This window comes from Pinus tabuliformis, chromosome 1_2, assembly GCF_031772625.1.
Source record: "Pinus tabuliformis cultivar Carrire ecotype Pingquan chromosome 1_2, CPIR1, whole genome shotgun sequence".
In the NCBI taxonomy this organism is placed as follows: Eukaryota; Viridiplantae; Streptophyta; class Pinopsida; order Pinales; family Pinaceae; genus Pinus; species Pinus tabuliformis.
The window spans coordinates 711,602,173-711,624,630 of record NC_142298.1 but is presented as its reverse complement, the minus strand read 5'-3'; the positions used below and the strand labels follow the sequence as shown (position 1 = coordinate 711,624,630).

Here is a 22,458-nt window from a genome sequence, read left to right as displayed (position 1 = left end):
ATAGATTTGATCTCTCTCCTCCCTTAGTATAACCAAAGTTAAGATAGAACTCGGATAGTTTTTAAAGTTACAAAAAATGGGATTATAATAAGTATTAAAGTTATTATCTCTAAATTCAAATTTGAAGATCAAACAAATCCCTCTTGTTAAATGTATATTATATATTTTAATTTTCTTTCATTTATATAAAATATTATTTTTGTAATTAATTAATTAGAATAATAAATTATTTAAGTCAAATCATTTATTATTATTATTATTATTATTATTTAGAGTAAAAAATATACTCATAACGAGGATAACCATTATTACTTATTATTCATAAATATAAATTAATTTATCACTATTATTGTAATAAAGCTGCATTATTTAAACAAGTTATTAATGGTCTATAAGGAATAGATTTTCATTTTTACAAGACGCCTTTTAGTTTTGGATTATTCACCTATTTCATTAAATTTAAGAAAATGAACTCTTAGCCAATCATCAACCATTTTAAACTTTACTCTCACCACAAGAAAAATTCAACTTAAATAATATCCATAAAAAAATAATAATAATAATAATCAATGTCAAAGCTACCTGAAAAACTTGAGTGCCATAATCCCACACAAAACTGAACATAATTTCTAAATACAATTTAATCTCAAAACTTATACCATCACACTCACACAATCATTTTTTCAATGCAATAGTATTATAAAAACACTGTTAATCTTTTTTGTGTTCAACATGTGATCGCCTACCACCACTCATATCACCAACTACACTAAATATACTAGCATTTGCACCAGATGTTGCAAAGGAAATGCCGTAAGGCATAAAGTACGGAAATCCATTATCCATGTAGTGTGTGCATTATTAAACAAGGTGGATCTCTTTAAATTTGTTGCAAACATTTATGTTGTTGCATTGCTAATTTATTTAGAATCTACTACTACCTCCTCTTCTTGGAATATTAAATTTCTTATTACAATCCCTTTGATTATTGGCATCACAATTTTTCCACTTTAGTGGCTTTAACTTCAACCTAAAGAAACATGAATTTGAGTCACTCAATTAAAAAGAAATTACTAAATTACTATTTATCAGGTTTTGCATAAAAACAATTAAGTCTTGTATTTATAACTCATATTTATAACCCTTTAAAATGAAACTAACTATCTATATTTTTATTAATAATAAAAAGAATCTTCTTTATAAAACTAACACTCACATGCTACTCCTATATATTTATCTTATATTTAATATTCAGTGTCCATCAATTGAATGACAAGTTGAAAGCTCAACTTAATTGCACCTTTCTGAACTCCTTTGTGGGAATTCATGTCCCATTAATTTAATGGCAAATTGAAGTTTCAAATATAGTACACATTTTATACCAGATTCGGAGAGTTCATGAACAAACTTTCAAGGTTTTGATGGATCTGGAGAGTTCATGAACAAACTTTCAAGGTTTCGATGGATCTGGGTCGTTTGTATTTTCTCTGATGTTCTGGGTCGTTTGTATTTTCTCTGATGTTGACTATATTACAAAAGCCAAAATCTCTTGGATTGTGGTGAAACCATGGCTAAACCATAATCCAAGTGGAACCATGAACAATCCAGAATTAGCGAGTATATTACGAAACCCAAAATGGTGTAACCTTGGCTAAACCATAAATCCAATTGGAACCATGAACAGTCAAGGATTATCGTCGCCAAAAACATAAAAAGGCACACTGTTTATATTAGTATACGTCCAATAGAACTTGTTGTACCATATTGTGGATTCCTGTGGCCAACCAATGAGAACCAAATACTATGCTACCTTTGTGGGTGGAATCTAATTCGCTGTATCTAACCCCGGCCAACGTGCCATATGCCCCAATGAATATCTAATAAACTATATAATCCAAGAATTTTGTAACACAACATATACTGATAAGGAGGTCTCCTTCCACAGGCTCTAGCATTTACAACATGGAGTTGCAGCAGTAACTCGCTATTGAAAAATAACTATTTGGCAATGTGTTTATTTTGCAAAGAAACACACTGGACAGTATTCCATATGGGCACAAACTGGAATTGACTAACAGAGACCAATTAACATTTCACATTTGTAGCTTTGCTAACTGTTTATGTTCTATAAAATACTGATAAAATGATAACCTTACAGAAAAAGCAGACATCACTTTGTAGGGTGTGTTATTTGTATTTACACAATTGATTTTTTTATTCAATCAGCTATGCTATTCTCTGTGCTTTTGCTGAGTTCCTTCATCACCACCATCACTGGGAAATTCATTTCCCTCTTGAAGTATGAAACGAGTAGCAATTCCCAATTGATCTCACACTACCACCCCAAAGAAGCTAGCAATCCTGATATACAAATCGAACCAGCCATCCTATCAAGCAATCCATGTAGTTCTCAGTCTATAGCTTTGATAACCCAAAACTCAAATCTTTTATATCTAATATGCACAGAAATTTTCACATTAATATGTCTGGATCTCATTCTAAGATCTTTACAGATCTGATACAGAGGTAAACCAGATTTTTCATACTATGACAAGCAATATTAGCAAGTCTTGGAGTCTCTCTTATGTAATGTCTCCTCCTTATTTGATATTGTTGCTTTAGTATGGTTTGATACAGAAACTTAATTGTAGATATGGGTCTCCTGATCTCTTGCAAACATTCTGATCTGATGATTGTTATAGCTATGCATCCCATGAATACTATGGAGATTTTAACTACAAACCTTCTGATTGAATATTGGGATATTATCATACAAGTTTCTGCTCTTATGAAGAAATTGGAAGTATAAGCGTTTTCATCTTTAGGAAGGCTTTTGTATGAACAACTTTTCTACTCTATAAATAATAATATACCATAGTGAAATGCTACAATTGTCTGATGAATAAAGGCCTGAAGCCATAGACAGTTTCTTTGCACCTGATACACTAATTGTATATACTTATTGCTATACACATAATATAGCAAGCTGCTACTGTTCATTCCATGCACAAATTATGACAATTTTCATGTATACCATAGAAACTATTATACAGATCAATTGTAGAAAAAACAATCTATTTTGAGTTAGTATCCAGAAATTTTTTACATATACCAATCTTAGTCCTTTTGAAAAGAATTCAAAATCTCTGTGATGAGTAGTTGCTTAGGTGGTCCAATGCATGTTCTAAATGTAGGGAAGTCTGAAATTCTGTTGACTGTCATTCAATGCGCTTAGGAAGTTCTGCTGTTGGAAAGTTTGATTAGGCTGCATTGAATTAAGCAAGGCTGAAACATTATTGTTGACGTTGTAGTTATAGTTGTTCTGCATGTTGTTGAATCTCTTTGCAGGGTTAGTTTCATCGTCCCCATATGCTAAGGAGAGGGTCCTCTTGAGAGAATTGAATTTGTTGTCATTCTCCACTGCTAATTCTTCTTGTTTTGGGACAACTTCATATCGGCAATTGCTATTGTTGTCATTGTTATTGCTGAAATTGTTGTGAAAGAGGCTGGAGGATTGGACTTGAGGTAGTTTGCTGCTATTTCCATTGCCATCCATGGCTTCATCATTTAAAAAACTATCTATGAAAGGGTCATCACTCTCCAACAACCCACTAAAAGAGGCAATTTTGGGCAGTTGCAGTTTGTTTTGCTGATCAATATCAGGAAAAGAAGCCATCACTTCATTTGCACTTGGTGATTCATCTCGTTTTACCCCTTGTACTCCCTGAGAATGACCATTTTTCTTGTAAATTCAGCACAACACCCAATCATCAAGCTAAAGAAAAGAAGTACCATAAAAATCAACAATACCAATTTTAGTTGAATGAATCAATTCCTATTCATAAAGAATCAAAACACAAGAACTGTTAAAGGAAAATCATTCATATTGATCAATATTCAAGAAGACATCACTTTGTAGGGTGTGTTATCTGTATTTACACAATTGATTTTTTTATTCAATCAGTTATGATATTCTCTGTGCTTTTGCTGGGTTCCTTCATCACCACCATCATTGGGAAATTCATTTCCCTCTTGAAGTATGAAACGAGTAGCAGCTCCCAATTGATCTCACACTACCACCACAAAGAAGCTAGCAATCCTGATATACAAATCGAACTAGCCATCCTATCAAGCAATCCATGTAGTTCTCAATCTATAACTTTGATAACCAAAAAATCAAATCCTTTATATCTAATATGCACAGAAATTTTCACATTAATATGTCTGGATCTCATTCTAAGATCTTTACAAATCTGATACAGAGGTAAACTAGATTTTTCATACTATTTCAAGCAATATTAGCAAGTCTTGGAGTCTCTCTTATGTAATGTCTCCTCCTTATTTGATATTGTTGCTTTAGTATGGTTTGATACAGAAAATTAATTGTAGATATGGGTCTCCTGATCTCTTCCAAACATTCTGATCTGATGATTGTTATAGCTATGCATCCCATGAATACTATGGAGATTTTAACTGCAAACCTTCTGATTGAATATAGGAATATTATCATACAAGTTTTTGCTCTTATGCAGAAATTGGAAGTATAAGCCTTCTCATCTTAAGGAAGGCTTTTGTATGAATAACTTGTCTACTCCTATATAAACAACAATATACCATAGTGAAATGCTACAATGGTCTGATGAATAAAGGCCTCAAGCCATAGATAAATTCGTAGGATAAATTAATTACTCTTTTCCTAGACATCTGGCAAAACTACAAAAAAAAGTGTCTAGCTATCAAAAACCATGGTTTTCATCTCTTTGATATCCTAATGCCATAAAACAATGATATAAGAGTCCATCAATAATTGGAAATCCATTGTGTTTGGTGTTTCTCAATATTTGTACATTATTTACCTACCCTCTCTTTTCCGATAAGAGTTACGAATGTACCTATGACAACATCATTGGTAGTCAATTCCCTCATATATGGCTCTGCATGTGCTTCAAGGAAAATAAGCTCCTTCATGTGAACAACTTGGTCATAGACACCACTGAAGCCATCTCTATTATCAACATTTTGCTGCTCTGTTTTGAATCCATGACCAAATTGCAGAGGTAGCATCTTCTCGTGCCTAAGAAACTGCATAGATTGAGATTGATGGAAGCCATCATTAGCTTACATACATAAACTTGTAGCTAACATACACATTATACAATATTAAATATTGAATATTTCTCCATAGACCTTGACCCCATAGTAGACCTATAAACAAAAACCTCAATAATATGTTGTACAATTTTGACATTCACTTGCTTGTTTGCAAACACACTCTCCAAATTATCTAAACAGCTCCTTGGATTGGCAAGATCAAAAATCCAGATCAACATCAAGATGATACCAAACCAAAGCATTCTCTTTAGCTTCTATGGAAAAACCATCAGTAGTCTCAGTACATAATTTCATAATAGGATTTGTTGTTTTCTTCCAGTAAACGTTTGTAGTGGGTTGTTGTTTTTCATTCAGTATCCTAGTTCATTTAGCAATTAAAGGTGTTCCTTTCTTGCACTACTTTTGGCTATTGCATATTCCTTTATTCTTTTGAGTGACATACTTCATTTTATCCTCTGATCTAGCTTTCACAAGAGCTGTCCTTTCTTTGTCTGTGAATATGTCAACTAAAGGCCTGGGTGACTAGGAAGGCCAACATAATATACTTTCTCTCTTAGAGAATGATATAAGAAAAAGTCTGCAAATTTCCTTGCATTCTACTATTGTTTCTTAATGCTCAAAGTCATTGTATTTATTCTTCATAAGCATAGCCAAGAGTGAAATGAAGTTAGATCAAATCTTCTGCATTATGTAGGAAATAAATATCTTTGGCCCAACTTCCCCCCTTAAATTGTATCTTTTGGACTCACGATTGTTACCAATACTACAATAACTACTTGTTGATGGAGAGCCTCAAAACTTTTTTGCATATTTATGCTACATTGAAGTGTTTGTTCACTTGCTTCAAAATATTATATGAATTATTCCCAATGTTGTTCTTTGGTGCTTGTGGATCTTCAATCGAAAGTATGTCGTCGCTTAAAGTCTACACGATACCCCAAGATTTGATATAGACAGAACTTCAACATTCTCAAATGTTAGTCAGAAACTGGACCAAGATCTTGGAAATTCCCTTTATAACAAATGCAATTGGTTAGCAGACTCAAGATATTTTCTATTAGAATGTGCTCAGAGCCAAAATTATTAAGCTATGCATGCAATGAATAAAACTGAATGAATACAAAAGATTTATGAATAATCTTCTCTTGAATATCAAAACCAGTGACTTCTAAAACTCTGGTAGAAGATCCACCCAGATTTGAAAAAGCATTTTCATGATATCAAAGCTTCTAATTCCAAGCCATGAAGGAAACATGCACCCAACAACCAACCTTCAAATAAAGGATCAGTTGTTTTGCAAAACTCGGCCATGCAAAAAACTGAGTATATACCCTTTAGAAAACCAACAGAATCTCCCAAACTGTTGACAATTTAAAAAAAATTCTCGTGTCTCATCTAATTGAGGCCATTTTTCAAAAACCCCATTGTTTGGAATTTTGAAATTCCCCTTCAATTTCCTGGAAAATGCCCACAAAATTTTGATGAGTGGTTTCCAAAAGAAATTTCTCGGTGGAGGGGGAGAGGAGGGATGGGTTCCATGGTATTGAAAACTGTCAAGGGGGTGCTACTATGAACCTGCTGCTGCCACATCACCAATAGTTTTTTCACTCCCTTTGTTAAACATCAAACACACAGAGGGGGTTCGCAATTTATAATAACTATCGATCTGCTATCGTCTTATACTAGATCTACACGATACCCCAAGATTTGATATAGACAAAACTTCAACATTCTCAAATGTTAGTCGGAAACTGGACGAAGATCTCGGAAATTCCCTTTATAACAAATGCAATTGGCTAGCAGACTCAAGATATTTGCTATTAGAATGTGCTCAGAGCCAAAATTATTAAGCTATGCATGCGATGAATAAAACTGAATGAATGCAAAAGAGTTATGAATAATCTTCTCTTGGATATCAAAACCAATGACTTTTAAAAATCTGGTAGAAGATGCACCCAGATCTGAAAAAGCATTTTCATGATATCAAAGCTTATAATTCCAAGCCATGAAACATGCACCAAACAACCAACCTTCAAATAAAGGATCAGTTGTTTTGAAAAACTCGACCATGCCAAAAACTGAGTATATACCCTTTCGAAAACCAACAAAATCTCCCAAACTGTTGACAATTTAAAAAAAAAACTCGTGTCTCATCTAATTGAGGCCATTTTTCAAAAACCCCATTGTTTGGAATTTTGAAATTCTCCTTCAATTTCCTGGAAACTGCACCTAAGGTTCATTGTTGCAAAATGCCCACGAAATTTTGATGAGTGGTTTCCAAAAGCAATTTCTCAGTGGAGGGGGAGAGGAGGGATGGGTTCCATGGTATTGAAAACTGTCAAGGGGGTGCTACTATGAACCTGCTGCTGCCACATCACCAATAGTTTTTTTCACTCCCTTTGTTAAACATCGAACACACAGAGGGGGTTCACGATTTATAATAACTATCGATCTGCTATCGTCTTATACTAGATCTACACGATACCCCAAGATTTGATATAGACAGAACTTCAACATTCTCAAATGTTAGTCAGAAACTGGACCAAGATCTTGGAAATTCTCTTTATAACAAATGCAATTGGTTAGCAGACTCAAGATATTTTCTTTTAGAATGTGCTCAGAGCCAAAATTATTAAGCTATGTATGCGATGAATAAAACTAAATGAATACGAAAGAGTTATGAATAATCTTCTCTTGAATATCAAAACGAGTGACTTCTAAAACTCTGGTAGAAGATGCACCCAGATTTGAAAAAGCATTTTCATGATATCAAAGCTTCTAATTCCAAGCCATGAAGGAAACATGCACCCAACAACCGACCTTCAAATAAAGGATCAGTTGTTTTGCAAAACTCGGCCATGCCAAAAACTGAGTATATACCCTTTAGAAAACCAACAAAATCTCCCAAACTGTTGACAATTTAAAAAAAATTCTCGTGTCTCATCTAATTGAGGCCATTTTTAAAAAACCCAATTGTTTGGAATTTTGAAATTCTCCTTCAATTTCCTGGAAACTTCACCTAAAGTTCATTGTTGGAAAATGCCCACGAAATTTTGATGAGTGGTTTCCAAAAGAAATTTCTCAATGGAGGGGGACAGGAGGGATGGGTTTCATGGTATTGAAAACTATCAATGGGGTGCTACTATGAACCTACTGCTGCCACATCACCAATAGTTTTTTTCACTCCCTTTGTTGAACATCGAACACATAGAGGGGGTTTACGATTTATAATAACTATTGATATGCTGTCGTCTTATACTAGTTCTACATGATACCCCAAGATTTGATATAGACAGAACTTCAACATTCTCAAATGTTAGTCAAAAACTGGACCAAGATCTTGGAAATTCCCTTTATAACAAATGCAATTGGTTAGCAGACTAAAGATATTTGCTATTAGAATGTGCTCAGAGCCAAAATTATTAAGCTATGCATGCGATGAATAAAATTGAATGAATACAAAAGAGTTATGAATAATCTTCTCTTAGATATCAAAACCAGTGACTTCTAAAACTCTGGTAGAAGATGCACCCAGATCTGAAAAAGCATTTTCATGATATCAAAGCTTCTAATTCCAAGCCAGGAAACATGCACCCAACAACCAACCTTCAAATAAAGGATCAGTTGTTTTGCAAAACTCGACCATGCCAAAAACTGAGTATACAGCCTTTAGAAAACCAACAAAATCTCCCAAACTGTTGACAATTTAAAAAAAATTCTCGTGTATCATCTAATTGAGGCCATTTTTCAAAAACCCCATTGTTTGGAATTTTGAAATTCTCCTTCAATTTTCTGGAAACTGCACCTAAAGTTCATTGTTGGAAAATGAAATTTTGATGAGTGGTTTCCAAAAGCAATTTCTCGGTGGAGGGGGAGAGGAGGGATGGGTTCCATGGTATTGAAAACTGTCAAGGGGGTGGTACTATGAACCTTGCTACTGCCACATCACGAATAGTTTTTTTCACTCCCTTTGTTAAACATCGAACACACAGAGGGGGTTTACGATTTATAATAACTATCGATCTGCTATCGTCTTATACTAGATCTACACGATACCCCAAGATTTGATATAGATAGAACTTCAACATTCTCAAATGTTAGTCGGAAACTGGACCAAGATCTTGGAAATTCCCTTTATAACAAATGCAATTGGTTAGCAGACTCAAGATATTTGCTATTAGAATGTGCTCAGAGCCAAAATTATTAAGCTATGCATGCGATGAATAAAACTGAATGAATACAAAAGAGTTATGAATAATCTTCTCTTGAATATCAAAACCAGTGACTTCTAAAACTCTGGTAGAAGATCCACCCAGATCTGAAAAAGCATTTTCATGATATTAAAGCTTCTAATTCCAAGCCATGAAACATGCACCCAACAACCAACCTTCAAATAAAGGATCAGTTGTTTTGCAAAACTCGGCCATGCCAAAAACTGAGTATATACCCTTTCGAAAACCAACAAAATCTCCCAAACTGTTAACAATTTAAAAAAATTCTCATGTCTCATCTAATTGAGGCCATTTTTCAAAAACCCCATTGTTTGGAATTTTGAAATTCTCCTTCAATTTCCTGGAAACTGCACCTAAAGTTCATTGTTTTAAAATGCCCACGAAATTTTGATGAGTGGCTTCCAAAAGCAATTTCTCAATGGAGGGGGAGAGGAGGGATGGGTTCCATGGTATTGAAAACTGTCAAGGGGGTGCTACTATGAACTTGCTGCTGCCACATCACCAATATTTTTTTCACTCCCTTTGTTAAACATCGAACACACAGAGGGGGTTTACGATTTATAATAACTATCGATCTGCTGTTGTCTTATTCTAGATCTACATGATACCCCAAGATTTGATATAGACAAAACTTCAACATTCTCAAATGTTAGTCGGAAACTGTACCAAGATCTTGGAAATTCCCTTTATAACAAATGCAATTGGTTAGCAAACTCAAGATATTTGCTATTAGAATGTGCTCAGAGCCAAAATTATTAAGCTATGCATGCGATGAAAAAAACTGAATGAATACAAAAGAGTTATGAATAATCTTCTCTTGGATATCAAAATGTTGACACCTAATCCGAAACGGATGAGGTGAAGCTGGACAGTCATCTAGAAGATGAACTGATCTGTTTTGTATATGTATAAATAATAATTGTCTAATGAATAAAATCACAAGTTCTGTCTTGCGCTCATTAATTGCTGGAGTTACCCTGGCCTGACATGGTATCAGAGCACAGGTCCCAGAAATAGCTGTAACTCCTGCCTCTACCAGGTTTCTGCTGCCTCATGAAACCTTTGTCCTGAGACTGCGCCCTTTGTCATGAGCGCCTCTGGACTGAAGAAGGTGCACTTCCATCAAGTTTATTATGGCATGCTAGATTTGGACATTTAAACTATGATAGTCTCCGCTTGTTGAAGAAAAATGGTGTTGCTGGTTTGCCTACAATTCCTAGAAAACATAAACAATGTGATGCTTGCATTCTAGGAAAGCATAGCAAACAGTCTTTTCATGATTCACATTCAAGAGCACATAGGAAGCTTGAACTTATTCATTCAGATTTATGTGGTCCAATGCCTGTTCCTTCTGCAAATGGAAATAAATATATCATGACATTTATTGATGATTACACCAGAATGTGTTGGGTTTATTTTTTGAAGAACAAATCTGATGCTTTTCAAACATTCAAGAATTTTCATAAATGGATTGAAAATGATGCACAATCTCATATTGGGTCTATTCGCACTGATAATGGAAAAGAATATACATCAAATGAATTTGAACACTATCTTCGCCAACATGGGATTAAACATCAAACAACTGTGCCTTATAATCCTCAACAGAATGGTGTAGCTGAAAGAATGAACAGAACAATTTTGAATATGGTACGATCCATGCTTTTCTTCAAAAATGTAAAGACAATGTTTTGGGCTGATGTTGTTCTATGTGTTGCATATATAAAGAATAGATGTCCATCTAGTGCTATAAGAAACAAGACTCCTTATGAATTGTGGTATGGACATGTTCCTTCGGTAAAACATCTCAGGATATTTGGTTCCACCTGTTATGCTTTAATACCAAAGGTACATAGAAACAAACTTGGTGCTAGAAGTCGTAAGTGTATCTTCCTGGGGTATTCAAACACATCTAAAGCATACCGCCTTTATGATGAAGTAAATAAAAAGTTTGTTTTATCTAGAGATGTCATTTTTCTTGAATCATCCAAATCTGACAGTGTTGTTGAGCGGCAACTTGATCGCTTGGATAGATTCACAAAACCGAAATCATTCCAAGAGTTTGATAATCAGATTCCACATCTTGAAGGGGGGATTCCTATACTAGATCAACATGTGGAATCTCCTTCTGAAGAACAATCTCCCCTGCATGACACTCCAACAACGGATGATGCTTTAAGTGATGTAATTGATAGAATTGGGAGACTTAATCTTGATTCAGTCCCAACTCAATCAACAGAACAGCTTGGACCATCTCAGAAAGGTCCCCCAAAGTGGTTGACAAAGACACTTGAAAGTGTTCATCCTGATGAAATTGGAACAACAGGAACCAGAAATACAAACCGACAAGATGGAGGTGATGTAGATAACTCTAATTCACCTGTTGATATGGATATTACTTATGATTGTGAATTGAACTTGTCTACAGATTTTGAACCAACTTCCTTCAAAGAAGCTGCTTCTCATGATGAATGGAAATAAGCGATGCAGAAGGAGTATGATGCCCTCATAAAGAATGGCACTTGGAAGCTGGTTGATCCTCCATTTGGAACCAAACCAATTGGCTGCAAGTGGGTCTACAAGAACAAGTACAAAGCTGATGGCTCACTTGACAAGCACAAAGCTAGGCTTGTGGCAAAAGGTTTTGCACAGAAGGAAGGGGTCGATTATGAGGAAACTTTTGCTCCCACAGCAAAATGGGCCACCATCCGGACACTCTTTGCACTAGCTGCTCAGAACGGTTGGAAAGTCCATCAAATGGATGTAAAAACTGCATTCTTGAATGGAGATCTAAAAGAGAATGTTTTTATGTCCCAGCCTGAAGGATTTGCTGTGAAAGGACATGAAAATAAAGTATGCAAACTTGTGAAGTCCTTGTATGGCCTCAAACAAGCACCACGAGCCTGGTATGAAAAACTAACTGAGCATCTTCTGAAACTCAACTTCAAACATTTTGATCTTGATGATGCAACTTTATTTGTCAAGAAAGTTGGGAAAACAGTTGTATATCTTGTGGTATATGTAGATGATCTTTTAATGATAGGGAACAATGAAAGCTATATTGCATCCATAAAGAAAGAATTAGGAAATTTTTTTGAAATGACTGATTTGGGCTATGTTCATTACTATCTTGGCATTGAAGTAACCCAACATCCAAATTCCATATTTCTTTCTCAAAAGAAATACATTGGAGATTTTTTAAACAGATTTGGCATGACAGAGTGCAATCCCCTTTCTACTCCAATGGAACAAAACTTGAAGCTCACATCTATTGAAGGAAAGGAATTTGAGGATGCAACAAAGTATAGACAGCTTGTAGGAAGTCTCATCTACCTCACTACTACCAGACCAGACATTTCATTTGCTGTTGGAATCCTCTCCAGGTTTATGCAAAAGCCTTGTGAGGGACATTGGTCTGCTGCAAAAAGAGTTCTAAGGTACTTGAAGGGAACCCAAGACCTTGGAATCAAGTATACACAGGTGGACGACTTCAACTTGATTGGATACTCTGATTCAGACTTCGATGGAGACAAAGAAACTGGGGTATCTACTTCAGGATATGCTATGAGTCTTGGATCAGGAGCTGTCTCCTGGAGATCACGCAAATAATCAGTACCAGCAGATTCCACAACAGAAGCAGAATATGTGGCAGCAGCTGAAGCAATGAAAGAAATTGTGTGGCTCAGGAAAATTCTTGAAGATTTGCAGGTAAAACAAATACAATCAACTCCACTCATGATTGATAACACCTCTGCAATAAAGTTGGCCAAGAACCCAAAGTTCCATGATCGTACTAAGCACATCAATACTAAATATCATCTGATACAACATCATGTTGAGGCCAAAACAATCCATCTCCGTCATTGTTCCACAAACGAGCAAATTGCAGACATCTTCACCAAAGCGCTTGGAAGAGAAAAGCTTGAAAGATTCAGAACGATGCTTGGACTCACCAACATCCCTTCAGATTAAGGGGGGGAATGTTGACACCTAATCCGAAACGAATGAGGTGAAGCTGGACAGTCATCTAGAAGATGAACTGATCCGTTTTGTATATGTATAAATAATAATTGTCTAATGAATAAAATCACAAGTTTTGTCTTGCGCTCATTAATTGCTGGAGTTACCCTGGCCTGACACAAAACCAGTGACTTCTAAAACTCTGGTAGAAGATGCACCCAGATCTGAAAAAGCATTTTCATGATATCAAAGCTTCTAATTCCAAGCCAGGAAACATGCGCCCAACAACCAACCTTCAAATAAAGCATCAGTTGTTTTGCAAAACTCGGCCATGCCAAAAACTGAGTATATACCCTTTAGAAAACCAACAAAATATCCCAAACTGTTGACAATTAAAAAAAAAACTCGTGTCTCATCTAATTGAGGCCATTTTTCAAAAACCCCATTGTTTGGAATTTTGAAATTCTCCAATTTTCTGGAAACTGCACCTAAAGTTCATTGTTGGAAAATGCCCACAAAATTTTGATGAGTGGTTTCCAAAAGCAATTTCTCGGTGGAGGGGGAGAGGAGGGATGGGTTCCATGGTATTGAAAACTGTCAAGGGGGTGGTACTATGAACCCTGCTGCTGCCACATCACGAATAGTTTTTTTCACTCCCTTTGTTAAACATTGAACACACAGAGGGGGTTTACGATTTATAATAACTATCGATCTGCTATCGTCTTATACTAGATCTACACGATACCCCAAGATTTGATATAGACAGAACTTCAACATTCTCAAATGTTAGTCGGAAACTGGACCAAGATCTTGGAAATTCCCTTTATAACAAATGCAATTGGTTAGTAGACTCAAGATATTTGCTATTAGAATGTGCTCAGAGCCAAAATTATTAAGCTATGCATGCGATGAATAAAACTGAATGAATACAAAAGAGTTATGAATAATCTTCTCTTGAATATCAAAACCAGTGACTTCTAAAACTCTGGTAGAAGATGCACCCAGATTTGAAAAAGCATTTTCATGATATCAAAGCTTCTAATTCCAAGCCATGAAGGAAACATGCACCCAACAACCAACCTTCAAATAAAAGACTAGTTGTTTTGCAAAACTCGGCCATGCCAAAAACTGAGTATATACCCTTTAGAAAACCAACAAAATCTCCCAAACTGTTGACAATTTAAAAAAAATTCTCGTGTCTCATCTAATTGAGGCCATTTTTCAAAAACCCCATTGTTTGGAATTTTGAAATTCTCCTTCAATTTCCTAGACACTGCACCTAAAGTTCATTGTTGGAAAATGCCCACTAAATTTTGATGAGTGGTTTCCAAAAGCAATTTCTCGGTGGAGGGGGAGAGGAGGGATGGGTTCCATGGTATTGAGGCACTTCCAATAATTCTATTGTATTTAAGGAAGGCATTTTATAAATATAATAACAAACAATTGATAATCTATTATTTCAAAAACAAGATTGTGATCATACAATAATGGAGATATAGATATCTGCTTTCATAGCATTGCTGGTAAATCAAAATTAAAGCTAACGGAGAAGGCAAAGCAATAATCAAATACCTCAAACATTCAGCATCAGCCCTGACATCAATTTTCTCGGTCTCTCGGTTTATCAGATTGACAATTCGAGCTGTATATGTAGTAATTGCACGTAGCAATTGTGGAGGACTCCTGAGCAAATTTAAAGCAAGATCCTTCACATCATTTGGTATTTCCCCATCCAAATCAATAACTAGCTTCTCAGCATCTAGATGTGCATGTCCCTGAACACCACCCCCATCATAAGCCGGAAAAGTGTTCCGTATTCTTTCAATGAGATGAGCTACAAGTGATTCACATGCCTTTCTAATGCTCCTTTCCTATGTTGTTTCAATAAGAATGAGACCATCCGCTGGCTTGTTGCCCTTAATTGTGGCATAAACTATATCCCGCTCGTTACAGGTATGCAGAATGTCAGGAGTTACATCTTGCCCACTGCCAACCCTCACTCGCTGTGCATCCCTTGCTTGATCAACATAACGATGAAGTCGTTGCTGATATTCTGCAAAAATCTTGCATGTTTCTTCACACCGCTGGTCATAAGCTTCAAGCATTACCTGCTTATGCCTAATACAAAAGAAGAAGAAAAAATAACAGTCAAAAGGCGATACTTCAATGAAAACTTTAGAAATAATTTTAAAATTTGAGCGAAGTTCCTTAATGTTCTTCACAGTATATATTATCCAGTTAAACTTGATTTCAATGTTATTGCACGAAATTATTCCTGTTTGACAAAATGAAATTCAGCCACACACTGCCTTACGAGTAATAGATCATTCCCTGTGATATATTACATGAGGAATTTTGGAGCATAATGAGTAACTCTAGGATCGGGTATAATCAGTTCGTTTATTCCATATTTATCATTAAGGAGCTTAAAAAGAGCACAGTGTCAAGCCCCTTCTGAACCTATCGCATTAATTAGCATATTCGAAACCAGGATATTCCTAATATTTAACGGAATAGCTTAATGTAAACAAGTTGCAAGATCCACAAAACTAATTTGATACACAGGCTTTTTAGAAGCGACAGAATTTAACCAAGAAACTAACTTGAATAATGTAACGTTCTCATAGAACCAGGTAACGAAACCTAGTTTGATTTTAGAAAATGAATCAACAACACAATAAATTTTAAATCTGTACGTGTAATTTGATTTCTCATCAAGCATTCTTTTGCGTTCAGCTTCTTCCATGGAAGCTTCAAGCATCCGTCCCTTCAATTCCTTCCTCTGTCGCTGAAGGACGTGGCATAGTCTTTCTACCTCTTTCTCAGCTGCATCTCATTCTCTCAGAGTGCTCTCTCGGGTCCATAGGCTTTAGAAGTGTGTCCTTTTTCCAGAGGCTCTTTAGCTTTGGCAACCTCGGCCACCTTTCCTTTGCTTCTACCGTCATATCTCTTCCTGTTTTTGCCTTTAACTTCCTCCTCCTTCACATTTAAGTTTTTTGCTGCTGCCTTGGCTCCTTCTTGCAGACCGACTGTGATGCTAGGGCTGTCGTGCACGAGAATGTTTCTCTTAATTTTCTCCATTGTTTTCTCAGACCTTACTTTCTGCAATAGGAAATTCCATACGGGTAACATATTTCCCCTGCATATTTTCTTCAGATCCTCCGGTGATGGCAGGGGTTTGTTGGAAGATAAATATCGGCCGTGTGGTCTGTACCCCATTTCCTGCTGTAACCATTCCAATATAGCCTCCAGCTGAGGAACGAAACTTCCTGGAGTCTGCATAGCTTAAACACTACAATCTTTGGATAAAATTGGTCGAAAGTGAGCTCAAATTACTGCAAATGTCCTCGGAAATTCGATCATGCCTGCTTGGTAAGGCACCGAAGCTCAATCTCGGATGTAAAATGCCGGTTCCGCTTAGATTTGGTACCAAACTGTCCCGAATTGAAGACCTAGTCAAAGCTGGAAACCCTAAACCAAGAGAATTTCTCTGTGTCCAATTGCAGCTGCGATGGCTGCTGCGGTGAGATGAGAAATTTGAGAGTCCCATGGACTCAAACCTTCAATCCATCGGCCATATCGAAATTTTCTTCATCATATCTCAAACCCTGGCTTCGTGCTTTTTCCTTCCACTGTGTTGATAAATCCCGTGCAACAAAGGCATTTGCCCTGGCCCCCCTCTGCAGCAAACTGACTATTTGTGTGTGCACGACAGAATAAGTGGATAGACATACGGGTTGGGCTGGGTTTAACTATTTTTTTTTTTCTAATTAAATTGGACGACAGATAATTTTTGAATTGTCTAACAATAGATCTGACGGTTAACATTAAGACAGAAAGGTGTTTAGTGGAGTTCATTTCAGAGAGAAACACCTTACGACGTAATAAATTGAATATAATGTTCCAATTGTTTATAAAGCGAAACCCTAATCTTATCCATGAATGAGTGGTACTCTTTGATATTTGGGCCCATACACTATCAGTTTCACTTTCCAAAGTGAGGCGTTCATTGTTGAACGATCACTGTTACAGAATGAGCTATTATGGCTGCCTCTTTCATGTTGTCCTACTTATAGTTGGTGAAGATTGTTGAGCATCAGCACCGCCTTGCCATAATAATGGCATGTATTTTCTTATTGTCTGTTTACGGCCCAATATTTAATAGATATCCACAAATAGCATTTTTAAATTTTAAAACACGTTTCCCATGTTAATGACTGATTTGTACTTTGTAGGCCATTTAAGGGAGTCATTAGATAATATTTTTGCAAGTTTGTTAAATTAAATTTCAATATCAATTATATAAATGAATTATATAAATGAATCGTTTTTCTTTATAATTAAGTTTAAATTTTAACATTATTATATAAAATAAACATACATTTTTTTGAAGTGTAATATAAATATTATATATTTTTTTTATTATTTTCAATTTTAGCCAATACTTGTTTATTTGTGAATTTTAGGTGGAACTTTAGATGGATGAAGGTCGGTGGACTTTTAAACAAACGATGTAGATTTAAAGTGCCCAGAATATGTTTCGTCTAAAAATCCACAACTAGAATTTACACAGCACATCTCAGGTTGAATGAACGGGTCAAAGCCAAGTGTTGCAGAGAGTATTTCTCAGACTCCATTGTTTTCGGCCTATTGCTACAAACTATTGCTGGTGTTGTTGGATGGCTCAAAAAACAAACAACTGAGTTAATCTGCAACAAACAACGGGGAATTTGACAGTTACACCTATGAGGCAGAAGGGTGGATTTGTCAGCCAACAGGAGTTCCGCAGACTTCCTTACGTTCAACAAACAAAAGCCGAGAAGTGTGCTTCGAATATTGTTGTGGAACCTATGTGTGAAAATGACAAGTAATGTCAACCCAAGGTGTAACTAGAGACATAATGCATTCAAACGATAGACAAAAACCTGGATTCAGGAACTCACCTGTTATTGTGCAAGCTAAACTATAACTTTCGTAAGTATTTCACCATAGTCACTGAGTATTCCAGCAGCAAGGAGAATCCTGGTACCAAATCTTAGCGGCGTTAATCCAAACGCATAAATTAATGGCTAAAATTGTTAGAAAAGCCTAGCCATTTGATGCAAACAATGGAGTTCTGAACATTCTTTACTTGCTGGTGGCTGAAGACTGCCTTGGGCCTTTGGTGGGAGCTAGTGTCATGCATCTTGCAGAGGTTGGGCAGGCTCAAATGCCACAGCAAATGAGGGTTCTGTGCCACGAATGGGATAGGGTTTGGTTACCCTAACTTCCTGTTGCTGAATCATGACCATCATATCCATGATCCATTATCTACGGTGGAGATTAACCCTCATGCCAAACATTTGACCCTCAATTTCCAGTTGCAATGTCTTCTTACCTTTGACAATGTTCCAAGGACCTAAACTTTGATTAAGGCTTAACAATAGGCATGTTATGTGACCGCTAAAATGTGATGCTAAATATTTGACCCTCAATTTCTAGTTGCAATGTCTTCTTACCTTTGAGAATGTTCCAAGGACCTAAACTTTGGTTAAGGCTTAGCAATAGGCATGTTATGTGATCGCTAAAATGTGAATAATAATATCTTTCATCGCCATGAGTATTTATGACCATTGTATATTTTATAACCCAACTTGTTTTGTGGAAAAATGTTGCCTCGTTGATTAATAAATGAGTAGTGTATGTCAAATTTTCTATACGTTTTTTTTTATATTGCATTTATGTTGTTAAATTTCATGGATAGACCTGTTACAAGGATCTATAAGTAATAGTTCAAAATCATAGTGTGGTTGTTGAATAAGCCGCTAATTTGTAGTTAGGGATGGACTTATAACTCCAAAAATGTTTATAAGTGCAGCAAAATGAATGTCTTCATGAAACTATTCATGTGTGTTCATACCAGGTCTGAAAAGAAAAGAAAACATGAGGCAGACATGGCATTGAAATTAACAAAGTTCCATAAAGATTTCAAGAGAGTTACTTGACTAGGTAATTGTTCCCTTAGAATCAAATAACCATAAAATTGTTTAAATTTTTTTAATTCGTTTTCCAAATATTTTCAGCATTAACCTTACCTAACATAATTTCAAGATAATAGTGTCTGCCTTTCTTTTTCAATCATTAGATAAGAGAAAACTAGGGAAAAGTAGTAGTGGAAAGTGGTCTTTAAAATAAATTTTAAAATGGAGAAGTGCCAAACACAATAATTTATAAGAAAAAACAAAAATGTTTTCAATATCGACTATGCTTCAATAAAACAACCACACGTCCTTACCATTTTGTTGGGGGCGAAATGCCTTTCAATTGGATTGTGCATTAATAAAGAAGTCAGACGTGTTTATAAAGAATGTATATTTTTAAAGTGAAGATCATTTTATTGTTAAAGTAATAGGATGATTCTGAGATATGTTTGTCTTTTTCTATTATGGGGTAATTTTCAAAAATTTTATAGCAATTTCTAGGAATTTTAAGTTTTAGTCCTATAAATTAATTTGTAGAAAATTGAGTGTATCAATAATTTGTTTATACATTGCAAAAACATATTTCAAAGACAAAAACATTTAATATTAGACTATTCTAAATTAATCTAAATTTATTTTATATTATTATTTCAATTAATGTAAAGATTATAGGCCAACTTTAACTTGAAAAAAAAGGAATTACACATCTTATTGTAAAATGGATCATTTTGCTAAATAAAATTTGCTTATATATTAATTTCCCCATCTAATTAGAATATGAACTTATTAGAATTGGGATAATCTCAAATCCCTAGGAAATTGGTGGGGAGAGCCACATGGTACAAATCTAATTTAACTTGAGAAAAAAAAGGAATTACACATCTTATTGTAAAATGGACCATTTTGCTAAATAAAATTCAATTATATATTAATTTCCCCATCTAATTAGAATATGGACATAAGAATTAGAATAATCTCAAATCCATAGGAAATTGGTGGGTAGGGAGCCACGTGGCACATAGATATAATTTTTTAAATTTATTAAAAGTCAATCCAAACTAACAAACTCGGTAACACACTAAAGTTGTTGATAAACATTAAGACTAAGCATATGCTGAGCATATTCCCTTGAGAATCAATCTAGGGTGCCAATCAAAAAAATAAAATAAAAAAGTCTAAAGTTCCTCATCCTCCTTAAGTTGGAAGTTGGCTTAGGCATGAACTTCGATACATACCTAAAGAGATCACAAGATATCGATGGAAGTTGGAAGTTGGATTAGGCATGAAGTTCGATACATAACTAAAGCGATCACAAGGCATTAGGGATGTCCATAAATTTTATGGTTAGTTGCAGATGACAGAGCCATTGACTTGGACGGGAAACATTGTGAATGAGACTTACGGTTAACCAACCCACAAAATCTTAGGCCATTTGATTAAAAAAACCCTAAGATCTAAGTAGTGGAGCTCATGCTAATTGTGAGCGACAGATTTAAATTCAATATTTTGTTTATTGTTTATATTGAAATATTTTCTATATCTCCATATATAAGAATGTTGAAAGAGTATCACACAACTAACTTGGATAGAAAAGATCCTAAATTCATCTTAAATTTGGATTTATCAAGTACTTGAAGAGATCAAATGCCTCTACCTACACATTTTTCCTTAATTTTTTAGTTCGAAATTAAGATGAATCTTGACATTATATATATACAAACTATGAAAAGAGATTAACCATTAAAAAAATTACATATCACAAACATTGTTGGCACGAAAGAGTCATCAGGGGGAAAAAACCTTGGGTTCAAGTGCAGAGAGCCAACAATGGTTCATTGTAGTCTAGGACAATGTTGACATTTTCATCTTACCCACCTACCTTTGTCTTCTGCTGCCATCTTGCCGTAACCCCTCTGCAACTACCTGTTCCTTCTTTGTGGTCCAGCTGTCCTTCTCGTAAAGCTAACCGTTGTGACCGGCCGTCTCCTTCTCGTTCTATGGCCTACAAAAATGATCAAAACCTTTGAAAGATACAAACGATGGCCCCAACAAGGCCCAACCACAATTCTTTGACTCGTCCCCGATTCAATTCATTTCGACCTCGATCGGTCCTACTGGTATTTCCATGGGTTCTTCAGTTGGTGGCTTCACTGTCAGTTGCACTGTTTCTGCTGACTGCTAGGATGGTGCTTCTTTCACTTCGGTCAATGCTTGCAGGGTGGCATCTGCTCCCATTGCACTTTCCTCCTTTTAAGGCTACCCTGTTTCAAACGAAGGCTCCAATTTCGGAACAGTTGTCGTGGTTTGCTACTTGAATTCTCTATACCTCTAAATGGCAGTTTCCTATCTGGCGAGGATTGCATCAGTACTTTGAGTGAATTCTTCGGCCGTATTTGACATTAACTCTATTAGCCGTTAGCTTCGCAAGTTGTCTCATTGTTTTCCGCTTGAGTCACAAACCTCGTTTAGAGTTAGGAACTGCCTACGGATCCGTGTTCGTAGGTCTCTAATCACCTTCTTCATTTTTGCCGACTCTTCCTCAATTTGATCAACTTGGGCCTGGATTGCATTGATATGGTCATTGATCTACTACAGGTGGGCAGGGTTTGTGCAGTTCTTTGTGCTAGCGAATAATTTCTATATTCGCTCTCTCATTGGGTAGACCAAGTGATTTTTCACCGCTAGGCTCCCTAGCCAATCATGGACTATGCTCATTAAGGCATAGCCATCCACGAGGGCATCAACTAGTGCTTGCTTCTTTTCTTACACTTCAATGATTTTACCCTCGACTGTCCTTATGTATATCTCTATCCGGTTTGGCAGTGCTAATCTTATCGTCTCTAGCGTCCTTTTCATGTCAACATTAATGGCTACTAGATTCGAGCATGCCACCTGGATGTGGTTGCAATAGTTTACCAGTGTGCAAGTTGTGATGTCTATTGGCTCCTCTGTGTTTGCATTAATGATCGTTGGCCATAATTACTGGAATCTCTATGTGACTTGGTCAACCTGGCTTATAAATTTGTAGTCCCTCGCCTCAGGTGATCGCATTTTTTTGTTACTTCCTGCAATCACTTTGTTTGCTGCTCATGCTCCTTGGCTAGATTCTCATGGATCTTTTCGGCCCTGTGGGCTACTTGTTGTATGAATGTGAATAACTGCATCGATGACTAGTGCTGTAGTGTGTCGGCTTG

At 35.9% G+C, this 22,458-nt stretch overlaps 1 pseudogene; it reads right to left on the bottom strand.

The window, feature by feature from the left end:
• Window positions 1–16,586, bottom strand: part of LOC149207712 (AUGMIN subunit 5-like) — a 53,128-nt pseudogene extending 36,542 nt beyond the window's left edge.
• Window positions 16,587–22,458: the final 5,872 nt, after the last annotated feature.